At 33.5% G+C, this 17,961-nt stretch overlaps 1 non-coding gene across 1 annotated transcript; it reads right to left on the bottom strand.

Moving 5' to 3' along the window:
• Positions 1–12,575: 12,575 nt before the first annotated feature.
• Positions 12,576–12,657, bottom strand: Trnas-gcu. Its single transcript has one exon. It is a non-coding gene; the product is annotated as a tRNA-Ser (tRNA).
• Between the last annotated feature and the right edge of the window lie 5,304 nt (positions 12,658–17,961).

The following is a 17,961-nucleotide window of genomic DNA, read 5'->3' as shown; positions in this document are numbered from 1 at the left end:
TATGTCAAGATTACCTTTTGTATGTAACGTATAATATTCACTTATTATTTTCGCTTATTGCAATTCAGCCTGATTGCATATTAATTAATTAATTTATTTATTTATAAGTTCTAAAAAAACGTGTATGCTTAAAATTATACAAGAAAATATGGCATCACAACAAAATAAAAATATAACAATAACTAAAAATAAATACAAACTTAAACCTGGTTTAATAAAACTATGAATTTTATTGTATGTGTCGCGTTCAAAATGTTTAGATTACAAATTTGCCTATAGTTGCATAGGATAGTTTTGTCTTCGAATAGGTAATTTAAGTGATTTATTATTAGAATTACAAGACAAAGATGGATAAACTTATCGGAAACGCTACGACGTAGCTTACGTAAAATTTCATATTGATTAAATAATACGATTAAGTAATATTTTTAAATATATCAATTTCTATTTAAATATTGAATGAATATAGAACTTTCGTAGTAAAAACCCGTATGAATACAAATTTTCTAGAAGAAATATTTAAGAAATTGCTTTTACACAAAAGATATTTCTATTTTTAACGTCTCGTTATTTACTATAAGGCTTGAAATCTATAAAATGAAGAAAACATTAAACTTATAAATGTCAAATAATAGAACTATATTAATGTTTCTTTTTTCAACCTGACACCAGAACCAACCACTAATGAGGGGTATAATACATAGTTTGACTTACATCGGGAATATTATGTATTTTTAGTGGATGACAGGACTAATATGTATGCGTGTGACAGTTGAAAGTTTGCCAAATCGCTACCAACTCGTCGCATTAGCGCAACGGGTTGGATTCCACCGGCGATTCTTTACAAATATCACCATTTAAACCTTGTAAACATTAAGGGTAGATCATTATACTGAATTATTGGCACTTTTCCTCACGTTGTTAGGGATAGTGCCAACTCGGTTCTTATCTTTATTTCCTTGGCCTAGTGTTATATATGGACAATGTTACCCACTTACCTCATGGGCATTGATTATAATACGTTTTGAAGGAGTTATAAGCTGCGACTTCGTTCCTACTAATTTAAATGAGGAAAGATTAACTCATTCTTCGACGAAACATTCGTCACGTAAGTCTGTTTTTCTAAATAAATTACCAATTTATTCAAATGCGATAATTGGGTGCTCTTACTTTAGAATGGCTAAATTACTAATTTTCTAATTATCCTTGTATTTATTATCAGCTTCGTTTCATTAGTACATTTATAAATGCTAAATTAAATTTGAAAACCAAAAGTTTTATGTACTAAGCTTACATGTCTCATAAGAATCTGTTTTATGACATAGAAACCTTTAAACTGTACTTATAACCTCCATAATAAAAAAATATACCAGCTACAATAGTTTAAATAATGGCTGATGGGTAACAATGAAATTGTCTAAATTTTATCACAGAACACGAATTTAACCTTTTTTTTCCATTTTTGTTGTTGTTAGGAAATCAATTTACAGACCCCCAGGCCGGGACAACTTAAAAAGTTCTCGACGAGGATGGGATTCGAACACACACACATGCAGAGCATATTGGATTAGCCGTCGATTAACCTCGTCAAAAAAATTGGAATGTCAAATTGCCAACCATTTGCAACTACCATCCTCGGTCTAGGATATACTATTACATACGTGGTAAACCTCACAGTCTATTTTCTTAAATATCATACTTACTGGGCGCTATACGATTTAACCATAAAAACTAAAAAAAATAACTTTATAGAAAATTGCGCTCCAACCTGGAATCGAACCCGATAAGTAATAAAAATATAAACCCCGATAACACCTAACAGACACTTAATAAGACCCTTAGGCTATGAAGCCCTTGCACCAATATAACCTAACCTAACAGTATAGACCAATTTGACCAAAAATATGAATAAATATTTAAATAAAACAGTTACAGTCTTTAGGTAGTTATAATATCTCGTATAATAATATAAATCGAGTTTGATTAATGTTGAAGAACGAAAAAATTAGATACACTAATAAGTTAGTCTGCAGGTAGCAGGGCAATGCACTGCAATTCGTCCATGAAGTATGTCAATGTGGTACCGTTGATTTGCAATTATGTCTCATCCTGCATCATAACGGTTGCATTGTGTTTGACGGACAAATCACTGTGAACTACTTTTTATGATTCTTCGAATTTGCGATAATATTCAACAAATATTTGATGACCGGAGAAAGATATTTCCGCATTTGATAATGGATATTTTATTATTATGTATATATATATTTTTTAATTTTTACTCTTGTAGGAAATAATTAATATTTTGTTGTAAGAGCTCTAATATGTACTTATATAAAACCCCAGTTAGGCTTCAGGTATTTTGTTTACAAAAGCAAGTAGTTGATAAATCTTCTTTAATTCTAGACTTAATTAGTTAAGTCAATCAGTATTTTTCTATTAATTTAAAACGTTATTTAAATTTATTTCATTGTAACTTTATCGCTATGGTATAAGCAAACAAATTTGTTTGCGTGACTCATAATTACAAAAATAACCAAGTTCTTTCTCGTTCTATCATTTACCTTAAGTGTGATATTTGTAACTTTATAAAATTTTACCATTTCGTTTATATTCGCTTTAAATTGAAGCACCGTCATACAATTTGAATAAAGCAAATTTAGCCTAGATTTTATAAACAGTTTACATATAGCTACGGCGTAGGCGGGTCGTAGATACAGTGTAAATCTATTTTTCCCACAAAAGGCTTGAACAGACGAGACTCAGTCTAGACAGCCGCACAGACGGTGACTTCCTACACCTACTCTATTACCTACACTAACTTTGTCCTTGGACACTCTTTACTTTCGGAATAAAATTCACTATGTTCTTACATTAACAGTGTGAATTGTGAAGTACATATTGTTAGTACGTGAAAGAAATAGGAGGTAATGGTTTCAGTTTGCGCTGATAATCATAGAAGGCTTTAGGATATATAACCATTTTATATTGAAAAGTTAATTACTATAATAAAACTAGATATAGTATTGCTATATTTAAAAAAATCCTGGAGCGAAATTTAGCGAATAACTAGACAAACGTTTATCATTATCATTTGGCCTTTTCTTAAGCATCCCTGGATAGGTTCATAGACAAATCCATAGAGTTGGAGAAAAACGTTATTTTGTTTCTAAGTGGCAACTTTTTTTGTTAATACAGCAGTGACATCGAACTTAACTCCTTTTAATTTTATTGACTAAGACGTAACATATCATATTAACTAAGCTAATACAATTTACATTAAGTCAATATAATTTACAACGTGGAGCCAATTATAACTGTTTGTTCAAGAGTATTAGTGTGTGTTCAGTCCTATACATTGCTACAATTGATTCTTATCAACGTTCATACCAAGAAGTAAATAGTTAAATACGGACAAAGTATAGTTATTTTTGAAGTAAAACTTCTTTATCGGCGTTACGCGTCACAGTTTTTCGTTACGTGCCATCTTTTTGTTGTCCTTACCACGGTTGATTCGAAGAAATTCGAAGCCATTAATAACAAAAATATATAATAACGATAACAATGATAGTAATAAGTCTAATACAATTGATGAAATTCTGTAATAATCTTAGTAATAATAAGGTAAAATGAAATAATTGTATTATTTGTGTTCATGTCTATAATAATAAAAGTCTTTTGTTAATCTTTCTCTAATTTTATTTTATTTAACCAATTTCTGTAAAGTTGCATATAGTAGATATTTTTTTTTAAATAAGGTCATAAAGAAGTTTCACCTTTTACGTGCGTACACGCACACATTTTTTATATTGGGTCCTTACGTATGAAATCATCAACGTGCAATTTGAATCGTCGAATCGAAAACCTGTGATGAAAAGTGGATCCTGTTCGATAATCGGAAGCGCTCATTAAAATGACGGAACTCAGCCAAACCAGCCAAATCGTGTTCCAAGCGAAACGCTAGACCACACACTGCACAACAGACTGCTACCAAATTAGAGGAGCTTCAATTGGAATATCAAAGATATCCCGTGTACTCCATGGACCTTTATTCGCGGTGTTTTAGTTCACCGTACGAGCGAATTAAATGCGTAAATACAAAGTCTATTCTTCCACAGCCGGGGTCCAAACCTACGACCATATGCAATGAGTTGCACATTCAAGCCCCTGGACCAACACTATTTTTAGCAATATTTTATCTTTCTGTGAACACCAACATCGGGAACATTCCGACATTTCAAAACCCAAATATGTACAATAAGGATTGTCTAGGACTACTTATTTATAAAAGGTTTAGTTACTAGGATTATACGATACATACAAGTGATAAATCACACAGTTGCGCAGTTAAACAATTGCAGTAATAGATGACGGTTCAGTGACCTCCAACACCTATTGCACTAGATTATATCAAATTATCTAATAATCGGCAATGAGACACATCTACGCAGTACGCTGTAATGGTTAACTTTACTCACGTCAAATGGAGTTATTATAGCGTAAGTTTTTTATTATAATTAAAATAAATATTTTTTTATAAAAGCTAGAAGATAATATAGCTTTCAAACGGCTCAATATTCGAAATAAATTTGAAAGCTGTTGGGGATTTCTTTGAAACTCCTATTGGGGTGTCTTTGTAAGAGATAATTAAGATCTGGTTATAAGAGCTATTATATTCCTCTATTATGTGCTTAATTTACGGCGCGTGTCACTTACATATAAAAACCCCAGTTAGGCTTCAGCTGAATGCCGCAGGTATCGATTTCCTATATCTTTGCGTTTATAGGTAAGTAGGTGATAAATATTCTGTTCCTTTAATGTATTGAATAAATTAAAATGTTGCCATATAAAAATCATATATTTCGTTTTAACTTTATTGCTATGGTATCCGTTAACAAATATGTTTGGATGACTCATGATTACAAAAATAGATAAGTTCTATACCTTAGTAATATAATATTATTAATAATACATGTAATATTTGTAACTTTATAAAATTATGTATAACATTTATTTACTATTGCGTTTATATTCCCTATAAATTCAAACACGAGACCTGAAATGCATGACAGTATTATTCATAGTTCACTATACTATATTATACTGCATATTTACTATACCCACTCCAGTCTCAAAGCAGGATATTCGATTCTATACATACTGAATGTTCATTAAAATTAACATTCTAAAATTAAAAATGCTTTTAATAATTCGTAATAAGCCCAAATAAAAGCCGACCTTATTAAATCCAAAACTGTATTGCTTTATTCACAATACGAACAAAAAGCAACTTGACTGTATTAAAAATTCACGACCACTTACTTCGCTATAACAAAAACTAGCTCGATATTTCAATATGTTTCAAGTTTCAAGTCATGAAGAGCCCTTCACAGAACAGACACCGAAACATAAACTACTACGCTTCGAAACTGAATTAAACTTTTCGCGTGTAAAATCAGGGTCTGTCAAAGAGTAATTTTAACAAACAAAATGACCTTCGCAATTCCGAATGAAATCTCATTAGAATTTAGCTGTGTTTCCCTAACTTTTCATTCATGATGATTAAAAAAATGGTGTATATCAAATCGTTGGGTTTTAATGTATTTGTTTATTGATAATTCCTACATACATGTTGTTTTAAATATATAAGAAATATGACTTCACAAGTTTACAGACAACTAATACTAGAATAAAAATAACAGGTATGGTTAAGCTTTTACCAACGGGAACCAAGATTCATTACTTTCTTAGTGAAATTATGTCCCAAAACTATCATAGATTGCGTTAACCTTTAGATAATAAGTTTGCTACGTGTGATGTGTGTGTGACATTTGAGGCTCGACCTATGTTTAATAAAGTTTTAAATTGCAAGTTTGAGTTACACTGCCCAGTGTATCAGAATGCAGTTAGTCGAAATTAAATTCCTGTAAGCCGGACACAGGCTACATCTAAAAATAAACAAAACAATTGAGCCACTACTGACTATAAATGAATCCTGTTCAACTGTTTTGATTAGTTGCCGAATTTAGTGAGTTTAATAATGAAATATTAATCGTATACGTTATTTATTTCACTTATTCGTACTGCATATCAACTAATATCTTACAAAGATAATCTATCAATCATTAATTCATATAAATAGTACACTTATGAAAAAAAAATCAGTGGCGCTACAACTCTTTAGGCTACAGAGTTCTGGATCTGTTTTTATGATCTAGCAAATAGGGAAGTAGCCTTCTGTGGCTGACACACGCCGTCGTCTTTTTGCGTCTAAAGCAAGCCAGTTTCCTCACGATGTTTTCCTTCACCGTTCGAGCGCATGTTAAATGTGCACATCGAAAGAAAGTCCATTGGTGCACAGCCGAACCTACAATCTCAGAGATGAGAGTCACACGCTGAATACACTATGCCAAGACTGCTCTTAGTGCACTGAACGTCCGTAAAAATGAATACTTATAAGTTATAAACTTACATTTGCTGTCAGTTCAAAAAAAGGGCGTAAAACGGATAAGAAGAACTGGCGGCTTAATCAAAATAATCGTAATCAAAAGCTTATAACAATATATGACTAAGCTGCTGTTTTATTAAATCCTCATAATTTTTTTTTTAAATTTGTCGAATCACAGCTCCGCCTTAAAACAGCTCCAAATAGTTTTCTATGGATTTTTATCAGTCGGCAATATATGCAATGTGTTGATGCAAGTTTTTTGACCCCATAGAAATTACTTAAAACATCTTTTTTTTTTAATTAATGAACTACAGTAATTTTTTTTCTGCTTTAACCTAACCTAATCTAATCTTTCTTCTATTGTTCTTAATGTCTTGTATGTAGTGGTAGTGGTACAATATTGCCTAAATTAAGGAGGCGCAAGTTTTTGGAATCCTTAAAAAACTGATAATGCATGATGTAAATGATATTTTCTCAGTTCCAAGTAAATTACATTAGTTTAGGTTAGGTTGGTATTTTTTGTAGTTAGCAAGCCAAGATCGATCAATCGACAGTCGATTTCGCCATAGACGGCTTACACTAGAGTGGATAATAATAATGAACAATAAGTGGATTTATTCAATAAATGACGATCTAATGAAAGCCTCATTGCTCACAAGTTCTGTTGCGGACAAAAGTATAAGGCTGTCTAGGCCTGTCGCATGGTACACGATACACGTAACAAACAGTTTGGCCATTGCTACACTATTTGGATTAACAATAAATATTTTTTTCCTTGATTTAACTCAAACAGCTGAAAATATTCACGCAACGTCTGTCGTAGGAAACAATTAATACAGTAACAATGGGAATAGTTCGACTAATCATATTATTTATATTATATTTTGCCTAACAACTTCACACACACTAAACGCTCGCCATATATATTAGAGGGCGTAATTATATAAATAAATTTTAGATTGAGAAATATCGAAACAATGTTCTTGGAATGGAAATAAAATTACCGTCACATTTTTGGGTTACGTGTCACATTTTCCCGTTACATGCCATCTTTTACTTGTCCCTACCATGGCTGATTCGAAGAGATTAGAAGCCATTAATAACAAAAATATATAATAACAATGACGAATAATGATAGTAATAAATCTATTACACTTAATGAAATTCAATAATAATTAGTAGTAATAACTTTTAATTACTACTAAGATTATTACAGAATTTCAAATGCAATAATTGTATTATTTGTATTCATGTCTATGAATAAAAGTCTTTTGTTAAACTTAATCTAATTTTATTTTATAAATAAAATAAACTTTACAGAAATTGGTTAATACCAATGTCTCTAAAGTTGCATATAGTAGATCATTTTTTGAAAAATAAGGTCATAAAGAAGTTTCACTTCTTACGTGTGTAGTGTACACACACACATTTTATTTCTATAAAAGAATTCACAATTCTAATATGTAATATTATTTCTAATATGTTCTCCCGTAAGTATCCCTGAGGATCTAAAGCAAGTAGACACTAGGCCTCCATTGCCATTAGAGTGCAGGATTTTCTCGCAACGACATTACACGCCGCTCTCTTGCCTTCGTCAATGTTCCAGCGATTTTGGAGCCAACAGGCATCGCTAGAGACGATGGCGAGTCGGATGGGATGTCATTGATCTCTTGCAAGATGGGACGGGCTTTGGTATGAGATGCTACTTGTGTGGACACGTTTGCCCCGTCTCACACCTCCCTCGGACAAGCACAAAAGCTGGGGTGGCCGCAGAGCAGGCGGATAATAATAAAATGCCCAAATATAAGGATCTTTCCTACAACTTCGATTTTGTTCCCTTTGGATTAGAGACTCTATGGCCGAGAGGTTCAAGTGCACAGGCGCTAATTAAAGATAAGTTGGCGCCTGGTAGATGTAGTATAGTATCTGTGACCACAGCTGGAGCTTTTCTCGCTAAACGAATGAGTATCTCGATACAGCGAGCAAATGCTGCTAGGGTTGAAGGTGCACTGCCACAGGGACCAAACTTTTTAAATTTGTTTTAATTTTATTTTTGTTAATGTTTAATTATTATTATTATTACTGTGTAGGTTAAGAGGTAAGTACCAGCTGTCCACTGAGGTATTTCCAAAACAATTCGACTTAGGCTCCTAAAAGAAAAGAGCGTACCAAGGCTTAAAAGGTCGGCAACGAACTCGCGAGCCTTCTGGCAATGTGAATGTCCATGGGCGGCGGTATTACTTAACATCAGGTGAGCCTCCTGCCCGTTTGGCCCATGTTTTATAAAAAAAATGTAAATACTGTATATTTGATTGTTATGTTTAGGTTTTAGCGTTAGCCTAGTGGCTAGTGCGATACCCAAACCTGTCGTAATGCCTTCGAATCACGCTCCATTGGTAAAATATTTGGAGAAAACTAAGCCACATAAACGACTTGTTTCAGACACAGACCATGTATAAAGAAAAAATATATTAAAAAACAGATAGAAAATTCAAGCAAGGTAGCGCTACTTTTTTTAATGTGAGCCAAAATGAACAAATAATATGCTATAATAAATAAATATTCATCAAATATTATATTCCACTAAGAACATAAGAAGTTATTACAAAATAACTGGGTTGCTTCTATTTAAGGACGGGTAAACACATACATTATTAAAAACGATTGCATTTCAGTGAGAAATGGTCGTGTATAGGGTTGAGACTGCTTTTATTTTTGCTTAGATTAAATAAATTTCTATGAAGTATTTGTTGTTTGCTTATTTTATTTATTTAAATTTCGTTATCATCTCTGAGGTCGTAGGTTTGATCCCCGGCTGTGCACCATTTTCTTTCTATGTGCGCATTTAAAATTAGCTCAAACGGTAAAGGAAAACATCGTGAGGAAACCGGCTTGCCTTAGATCCAAAAAAGTCGACGGCGTGCGTCAGGCACAGAAGGCTGCTCACCTACTTTCCTATTCGATTTACAAATGATCATGAAACAGATACAGAAATCTGAGGCCCAGACCTAAAAAGGTTGTAGCGCCATTGATTTATTTTTTATTATATAAATAAACAAATAACATGAATTATTAGGTAATGTTACGGTCGGCATTATCGCTACGAAGCCATGTCCTCCGGGCAAACTTCGTAAGGATAATATTTAAAAAATGGTAAAGTGCCAATTCTAATAAAATTAAATTACTATAATACTGAAAAATTATACAATTACAAAACTTAATATCGGTGATGAATTACAATGCAGTACAAAAGAATCAGAAAATACATGAATTACAAAAGTCACGATTGAACAGGATAGGATGTAGTTACGAAGTGTTCATGTAGAAGACTTTTAAAAGAGGTTAGAAAGGTAGAATTATATGGAGACAACTTGATGGCAGAGATCCTAAATAAATTGCCTAAAAAGGATGAGTGTATCTTTAGTTTAATACTTAATTATATTTTTAAATAAAGGTACTGAACTTGCTTAATCCTATAAGGTAGCAATGTGGTACTCGGTGTTATAAGTAGTCATTTAAAAGTAGATCAGGTTTCTATGGTATTTTTTTTAAATATTTTATAGATAACTCCCTGACTATGTTGTCGTTGGATGTATTAAATAGCTTATGTAAATAGGATTAGTTCGATGATTAAACACTACTACCTATTTATTTTTACAACTTTTTGTATCACATTTACTTTTCATTATTGAACATTATTCACTTTAAATTCGACTCGAAACCCATAGCTTGTTTAGTCAGAACATGTAACACTCCCTCTTCAGCTGGCTCTTCTTATAAATACTACAAGGGCCAGGACACTTTGTCTAACCCTGAACCTGTAAAAATACGACAAAAATGGATCGTGACCTATCAACATTTGTGTCATCAATCCCGTTGGTTTTAGCAAGGTATCATACACTATACTAACACAATTCTGTCATATACAATATCTGATCTTATAAATATCGATGTAAGACTATTTTATATAGAATATAGAGCCTTTATTACCATGCCTATACATCGTAGCGTTAACGTGAGCACAACGGTGTTACGTAAACAACGTATTGTGGATTTACAAACATTTTACCTGATTTAGTGAGTGCTAAATCAATGCATTTATCGATGTGTTTGCATTTTACGCGTTGTTCAGTTAAAGGAAAGGATTTAAGGATATTTTCTAACGTAACGATTTTGCATATGGAAACGTTGATGGCTTTACATCTTTATCGAAGTTATGCATGTAGGCATAGTAAAAAAACGGTGTGTTTTAGCGCGGATGTATGGGGTTAATTTAAGAATTACTTTTTAAATCGGAAAGCTATCATTTTTTTGATACATCAGAATCTCTGCTATTCAAAGACTGACTGAACAATAAGCAAAAAAACACCTCGTATAGTTTCTACAAAGCCGCGTTACAGACACAGAGAGATGGGTATAACTAATCTTATTTACTCCGTATCTTCTAACTGTAGGATTCGTCCGAGACCGCTTCCTCTCTCGTTCTGCTGTCTCCTTCTGTAGCATTTCTTTCTTTCAATACCTCGTCACTACGGACCACTTTCAGAATAACGCTAGGCAGAGCAACGATTACCTATCGTAGAACAAAGATTATGATGTAGGTGAGACCACCGCGGACACTCCTGCAACTGTACCTACAAATATAATATTAAGGACAATACTGTAAATAACGCAATAATTATTATATTTATGAATTCCTTACGCACTAGATATATCGTTAAAATAATTTATACTATTAGAAGGGAGTTAAAAGATCTTTTATGAATGTGTTTTGAAATCGTTAATAATATAAATGCATGCATATTATTTAGCGCAGTAAAATACAGTTAAGTCTTTGAGTACTTGGCAGCTCAAAAAATACGAGCTGCGAACAGCAGAGCTACTCTGTAACACCGATGCCAATTTAAGATTGACTCAATTGGTTGGAATAAGCACTCTCGCAATTCTGAATGCAATAATTCTGACTTCAACTAGCTGTTGTTATTTCAATATGATTTATTTACGTATTTATTTCGTACTCCTACAGTTAATATAACAAAACGCAATTATATTAAATATATCGCCAAAGATGGAATGCATGCTATATAGAAAAAGGTACAAACGTTTACGAAAGGAAAACAAACATTTTTTTTAATTACATATTTCGGCTGTGTGGTGTGAAAGTGAGGGTGTGTATGTGTGCTAATGATACAGGTTTTTTAACGCTATGGATATTCTTAATACTCTATTTAACCTTACTCCGTGATAGCTTAAACAAGTAGTAATCATAGTAAAACATAGTAATAAGTATTCTAATCAAGTTGAGGCTTAAATATACGGTAATCATAGATAATTATAAGTAGGCTGTGATAAATGTCTAAATTTTTATTAAAACTCTCAGGCAAAGTGTTTATATACTTTGACTGCAAGGCTCATATAGCAAGATGTATTTTAACAAATATGTACATTACTTTATTTATTATTTATATTTAACTATTGTGTTAGAAATTTACTTATTTGGTCAATATTTTTAAAGGACATATTGTATTTGCCTCCAAAATTTCGTTCCAATGTTGTTTAACAATGTTTTGGTGTCATCTACCAATACCTATGACATCATCAGCTCACCCTCGCCGTGGTTACCAACGCCTGTTTTCTCAACCTGTTCCAGCGTTTCGTTTGTACGTCCACCGTTGGTCAGTGAGAGAATTGGAATTAAAGTTCGAAAATTCAGGATCGGGAATTGGAATAACAAAAATGTAGGGTAGTACTGCTGTTTTAAAATACAGCAGGTGTGTACAACAATATTGACATGATACAGGAAAATAGCTTCATTTACGTCGTCTCACAGTAGCGTATCTGTCGCACTTAGGGGTTATTTACTGGCGATTTCAAATCATAAGTGCGGACGAAGCTTATAAAAGCTATATTTGGCGTGAAATTATTTTTTATGGGCCGCCTTTATCGTAACCATTATGGAGGATTTTGTTATAAATTGATGTCAAGAATTAATAAAGAAAAATGTTGATACTTGTTATTTTTTATCTAATATAAAAAGCAAATTTTTGTAATAAAAAAATTCTTATATTATTTGCGAATTTTATATAAATGCCTTTGACGATTGTTGTCGATTGCAAAAATATGTTCTCGACGAGGATGGGATTCGAACCCACGCGTGCAGAGCACATTGGATTAGCAGTCCAACGCCTTAACCTCTCGGCCACCTCGTCATGCAAAGCCACAGGTAATTTCTCAACAACGTTTCTATAGGCATATAATATATTAGGTCCTTACATATGAAATTGGCGTTTTGTATGGGAGGAACAAAAAGTCGAATATTTTTAAATATAATATATTTAATTAATCAAAGTATAAACCATTGTTTTCTATGCACTTTTGCCATCTCATAAGTAGTTCATTGATCCCTTTACTAAAAAAACCAGTCGGACGGGAATCAATAAAATCTGTGAAGGCGATTTGGACTGCCCCATCAGAGTTAAATTTTTTCCCTTGCAAGAAGTTGTCCAAATTTCGAAAAAAATGGTAATCTGTTGGAGCAAGGTCCGGGGAGTACGGAGGATGTCTTAGACATTCCAATTGAAGCTCTTCTAATTTGGTTACTAGCGTTGTCGTGAAGTAGCAGTGGCGTGGAGCGATAGACCAGCCTAGGTTGTTTAGCCGCTAGCTTTTCCATCATGGTTTGCAATTGCTGACAATAGACATCAGCCGTAGTAGTCTGGCCAGATTTGAGAAAACTGCAATGAACAATACCGGCACTAGTCCACCAAACGCTTACAAGTTTACGCAAGCACAAGTACAAGCTTACGCTTGGGGCAGGATTTGGCTGGCTGGCCAGGATCCAACCATTGCGCTGAGCGCTTCCGATTATCGTAAAGAATCCATTTTTCATCACAGGTAATGATTCGGTTTAAAATACCTTCATTATTTGTGCCGGTTCAGTAATGTAACGCAGCAGTCTACGCGCGTTTGCCGGTTTGCTTCAGTCAATTCCTGAGGTACCCACCTTTCAAGCTTTTAATCTTCCCAATTTGCGATGGATTCGCTTCCACAATAGCCTTCTATCAACTTGGGTGTCAGGCCGTCCACGGGGCTTGTTCTGCAGGTCGAAATTTCCAGAACGAAAACGTTGGAACCAAAAACGAACTGTGTTTTCTTTTGCAACATGACCGCCATACACATCATTCACCCTTCGAGAACCACGGCGGAACTCGTACTCGTAAATAATGCGATACTTTAAGTTTTCCATTTTGTAAAATGAGTGACGCAAACAGAAAAAAACAAATGAATGACGGTCATCGAAGCAGAAATACATGAGTAAATAGCTGTACAAATTTGAATTTGGAATTCCTTACCAAAGAGGAGAACATCGTGATTAAAGTGGCCAGTACGAAATACGCCAATTTCATATGTAAGGACGTAATATTAGGATCAAGAAACAATGGCTATGTAACGGCTGTCTTGATTTTGTAGAAGACTAATTAAGGCTTCATAGGGAAAATATGTCGCTTTAGAAATAGAACCTTTTTTCGCTTCATTCATCAAGATATCTCACCAGTGACTGTGAACAATTGTGTCAATTTTATACTATTTTTTTTAAATTTTTGTAAGTGTTTTAGGTTCTAGCAGATATTCTGTTACTTAAAAGTAAATGATATAGTTTTTATTCGTTTGGTTGAGGTAACTTTGGTGCTGCTGTTTGCTTTTTTGTTTGTCTTGGATCAACAAACCCAAAAAAGTTTTAATTTATTCTGGCTACGCTCCTAACTTCTACTCATTATATTTTGTTTAGTTAGTAGTTTATCTCATTCTGGTTTTGTTTGACGGCTAAATGTTTGAAATTCTAAATACGAAAACAAACCTGGATATAAATATGTTTTATAAATTAATATGAGTATAACGCACATAGATATAAATTGTGTACTGCCGAAGCTAATTACAACTATTTGCTTTTCCGAACCAGTTTGACTTAGGTTCTTTCAAGAAGAGAGCGTACCAATTCTTAAAAGGCTGGCAACGCACTCGCGACCCTCCGGCATTAAGAGTGACATTTTGCCGGTATCATTTAACATCATATGAGCCTCCTGCCCATTTGGCCCCTGTTCTATAAAAAAACTCATAGTTGGCATTTCGCTGCTCGCTAGTCTGTAGGAACACTTGGAAATTGTAGTATCAAAGTATTTGAACAAGTGGGAAGACTTTTACTTTGTTAGCATTAACAATTTTTTTTAATATTAATTTATTTTAGGTTTAATTTCAGATTTCTTTTTTGTCTATTAAAGTACTAATGTTTTCTGTTTTACGTATTTTATCTATAATCTTTATGGTTTTGTATATTGCCTAATTATTTTATTTTATAATATGTACATATATCAGCTGTAAGATTACTAATAAATAAATATAATACTGCGCAATACTAGTATAGTACTATATAATTAAGTGGATATGTGTCGCGTTGCCCCCTTTCCACACGTTTACGGAAATGCCGAAACCGCCAATACCAAAATGTGTTTAACCATAAATGTTCCCGAAACATTAAACATTATAAAGAAACGAGTTGTTTATTTACGAGCTACCGAGCCACGTGCGCCATTTGTTTGTCATTTTCGCTTTTTGTTGAGAATATTTTTACCCGAATACTCGATTCGAAAACTGTCTTGACGCTTAAGATATGTTATGACGTATATTTTACAGTTTTATTTCAGGGATAACAGATTGAAGTTCTTGTAAAATTAAACAGATTTTGATTTTATTTGGGTTTCACAAATACTCAATTAGGACCAAATAAATCATCGAATATTTAGAGTCTTGGGCCGTTGAGGCACCAGTACAATGCGCACTCGCATTGCACAAAAGCCGAACGCGGCCCAGTAGGAATTACCCGAGGTGGATTTAGTCGGTATTGCTTACCCAGTATCTGAATAGCAGAGCTTCTGGTGTGAGCGGTGCATTTCTAACTTGGATATAAAAAAAATATAAAAATAAATGCACACGAAAGTTGTTATTTTAAAGAAACACCGCGCTCACTGCATCAGTTCCAGTAGGTAATAATATATCTTGATAAATTCTTAAGGAAGATTTTGGTCTAAATAATGGTTTGAATAATTAAAAGGAGGACTCTAATAATTCGAAACAATTGGAATGGCTATTTATGAGGCAATTAGATGCGCAGTAATTTTGCTAGTGGCTACCGGTTAGTGAAGTCGTAGGCAGACCCTAGTTTAAATAAGACAAAGCCTTAAACGAACTTAAATCCTTTATGAAGTTCTGAAGTGTCACCAAAGGGAAAGATATCCTTTGTCTTACTTTATTACGAAGTTTACGAGTTCCAAGCGACACAATTAAAAGTATTAAGACGTCATAATAAACTTACGGGAAATGCATTGTTATAAGCTGAATTTGTCAGTTTAATTGTCGATAAAATGTTATTTGTATGATAACAAATGTGTGTCATCTCATAAGACATTGTTTTTGAAACAAAGAACGTGGGTCAGTGTTACGGAAGTAATTTTTCAAAATTGTTCTGCTTCAATTTGAAAATCCTTCAATATTGAGGCGTTAAAATTGATATACAATAGAAATACTTCTTTGTTCGAAGATTTTGTTTAGGTAAATGGACAATGGGTTGACTGTACCTAAACATCGAAGGTTCCTTTTGCTCTACTATTGGCCCAGTGGCTTCAGCGTGCGACTTTCATCCCTAAGGATTTAGTCACGAACCCCAGCTATGCACCTATGAACGGTCTGTCTATGTGTGTATTTAACACACGCTCATACGGTAAAGTAAAACATCGACAGGTACCGACCCAAAAGTCGTAGAGCGAGGGTCAAGAAGACTGATAACATACCTATGTAAAAACGAAATGATCAGGAAACTGATACAGATATCTGAGTCCCAGAACTAAAAGGCCGTAGCGCTATAATGATTTTACTACAGGAGTAGTAATATTAGATTATACTAAGGATAGTACAATTTTGTCAGTCATTTACCATTTATCATAGTCAATTAACATATTAAGTATAATTGTGTTGATGAATTTCGTGAATTTGTGGGGCTCTGGGCTACTACGGGGGAGTCCCCCGTAATAGAGGCACACGCGAAAAAATACACCGACCGAAAATAAGCGACGGGGAATTCCCCTATCCGTTCAATAGACGATCATCGCACATGAGTTGGTTGATCTTAGGAATTCCAACATTATGATTGGATTTTTTTTTAATTTCAGATACTTTTTTTAATTACAAGTATCGCCTGTTGTTTTCAGTGCGGACTAGGGCCCTTTATCCACGGGGCCCTGGACTGCAGCACAACAAGTCCTTAAGTAGATCTGCCTCGATGGTTGTGGTTAGTTTTTAGGAAGTAAGGTTGTGCCTAGCTCTGTTAAATTACTCAAAATACATCTAGTAATACACATCTAACAAATGCATAGTAATTTATTAAATTCAGTAGCAATAATTAGCATTTACCAAGAATCGGCGGCTCTCAAAGGCTACTATTAATAAATACTGATCTGCGATTATATCGAGTACCAAATAACGTTGGTTGAATTCGTAGGTTTTTTAACTAATGCGGAGCGTTTGATGTTTGAAATGCCGTTTTGTTTTATTACTCGTAAATACGGGTGAATGCCACAGGTTTGTGCCATTTTGTACCTGTTATGAAGAATTCATGGCAAATTTTTTCTTGTGTTTGACATGTGATATGTGGTCATTTTAGTTAATTGTTTTTGTTTGTAATGTAAATACATATTAACGTACATTACAAACAAACCTTGACTGTTTAATGACGAAAGTTAGAAGGTTTTATAGAATAAATAATCTTATTTCGATACCTGCTGAGTTTTATCAGGACGTCGAGACAGAATATGAAATTCCACTCGATATCCGTTGATCCACAACTGAGCGTTTTTAAGACAGTTTGCTGCGCACCAATATTATGTGGAACCAATTACCAATCAAGTATGTTTGAACGATTCGAGTTCCTTTAAGAAAAAATCTTAGGTCGGCAATGGACTTCCGGCAATATGGGTGTCCATTAGCGGTATCACTTAACATCAAGTAAGCCATTTGGCCCCTGTTATAGAAAATAAAATTGTAAAATATTACAAACAAATTTTGTTAACAAACTTTATGATTTATTAAAAAATATTATATTTTTAATTTACTTAACTCACAATTGCCTTTTGACTCTCATATTGAAGATGTCTATAAAGTAATTTTTTATTTTATTATATGATCTTATCAGGGAGGTGGTACTAATATTATATTATGATACCCCATTAAATTTTTTGCATATAATTACTACCGCTTCATTCGGTTTTATTGTTACCATTAAATTACTTCTATATTCGGAATACCTATCTACCTTTCACTTAATTTTTTTTAGTTATGTTACCTTTTAGTGTACGAAAAAAAGTATATCATATGTCTTGTAAATGCACCGCCATATGAATAAAACGTAACAAAACCTGGTGCAAAGTAGAATAAACCTACCACAGAGTCATTATTTGGTCCTA

The sequence above is a fragment of the Pieris brassicae genome, chromosome 11, assembly GCF_905147105.1.
Source record: "Pieris brassicae chromosome 11, ilPieBrab1.1, whole genome shotgun sequence".
Taxonomy (NCBI): Eukaryota; Metazoa; Arthropoda; class Insecta; order Lepidoptera; family Pieridae; genus Pieris; species Pieris brassicae.
This window is presented reverse-complemented; position numbering and strand designations above follow the sequence as displayed.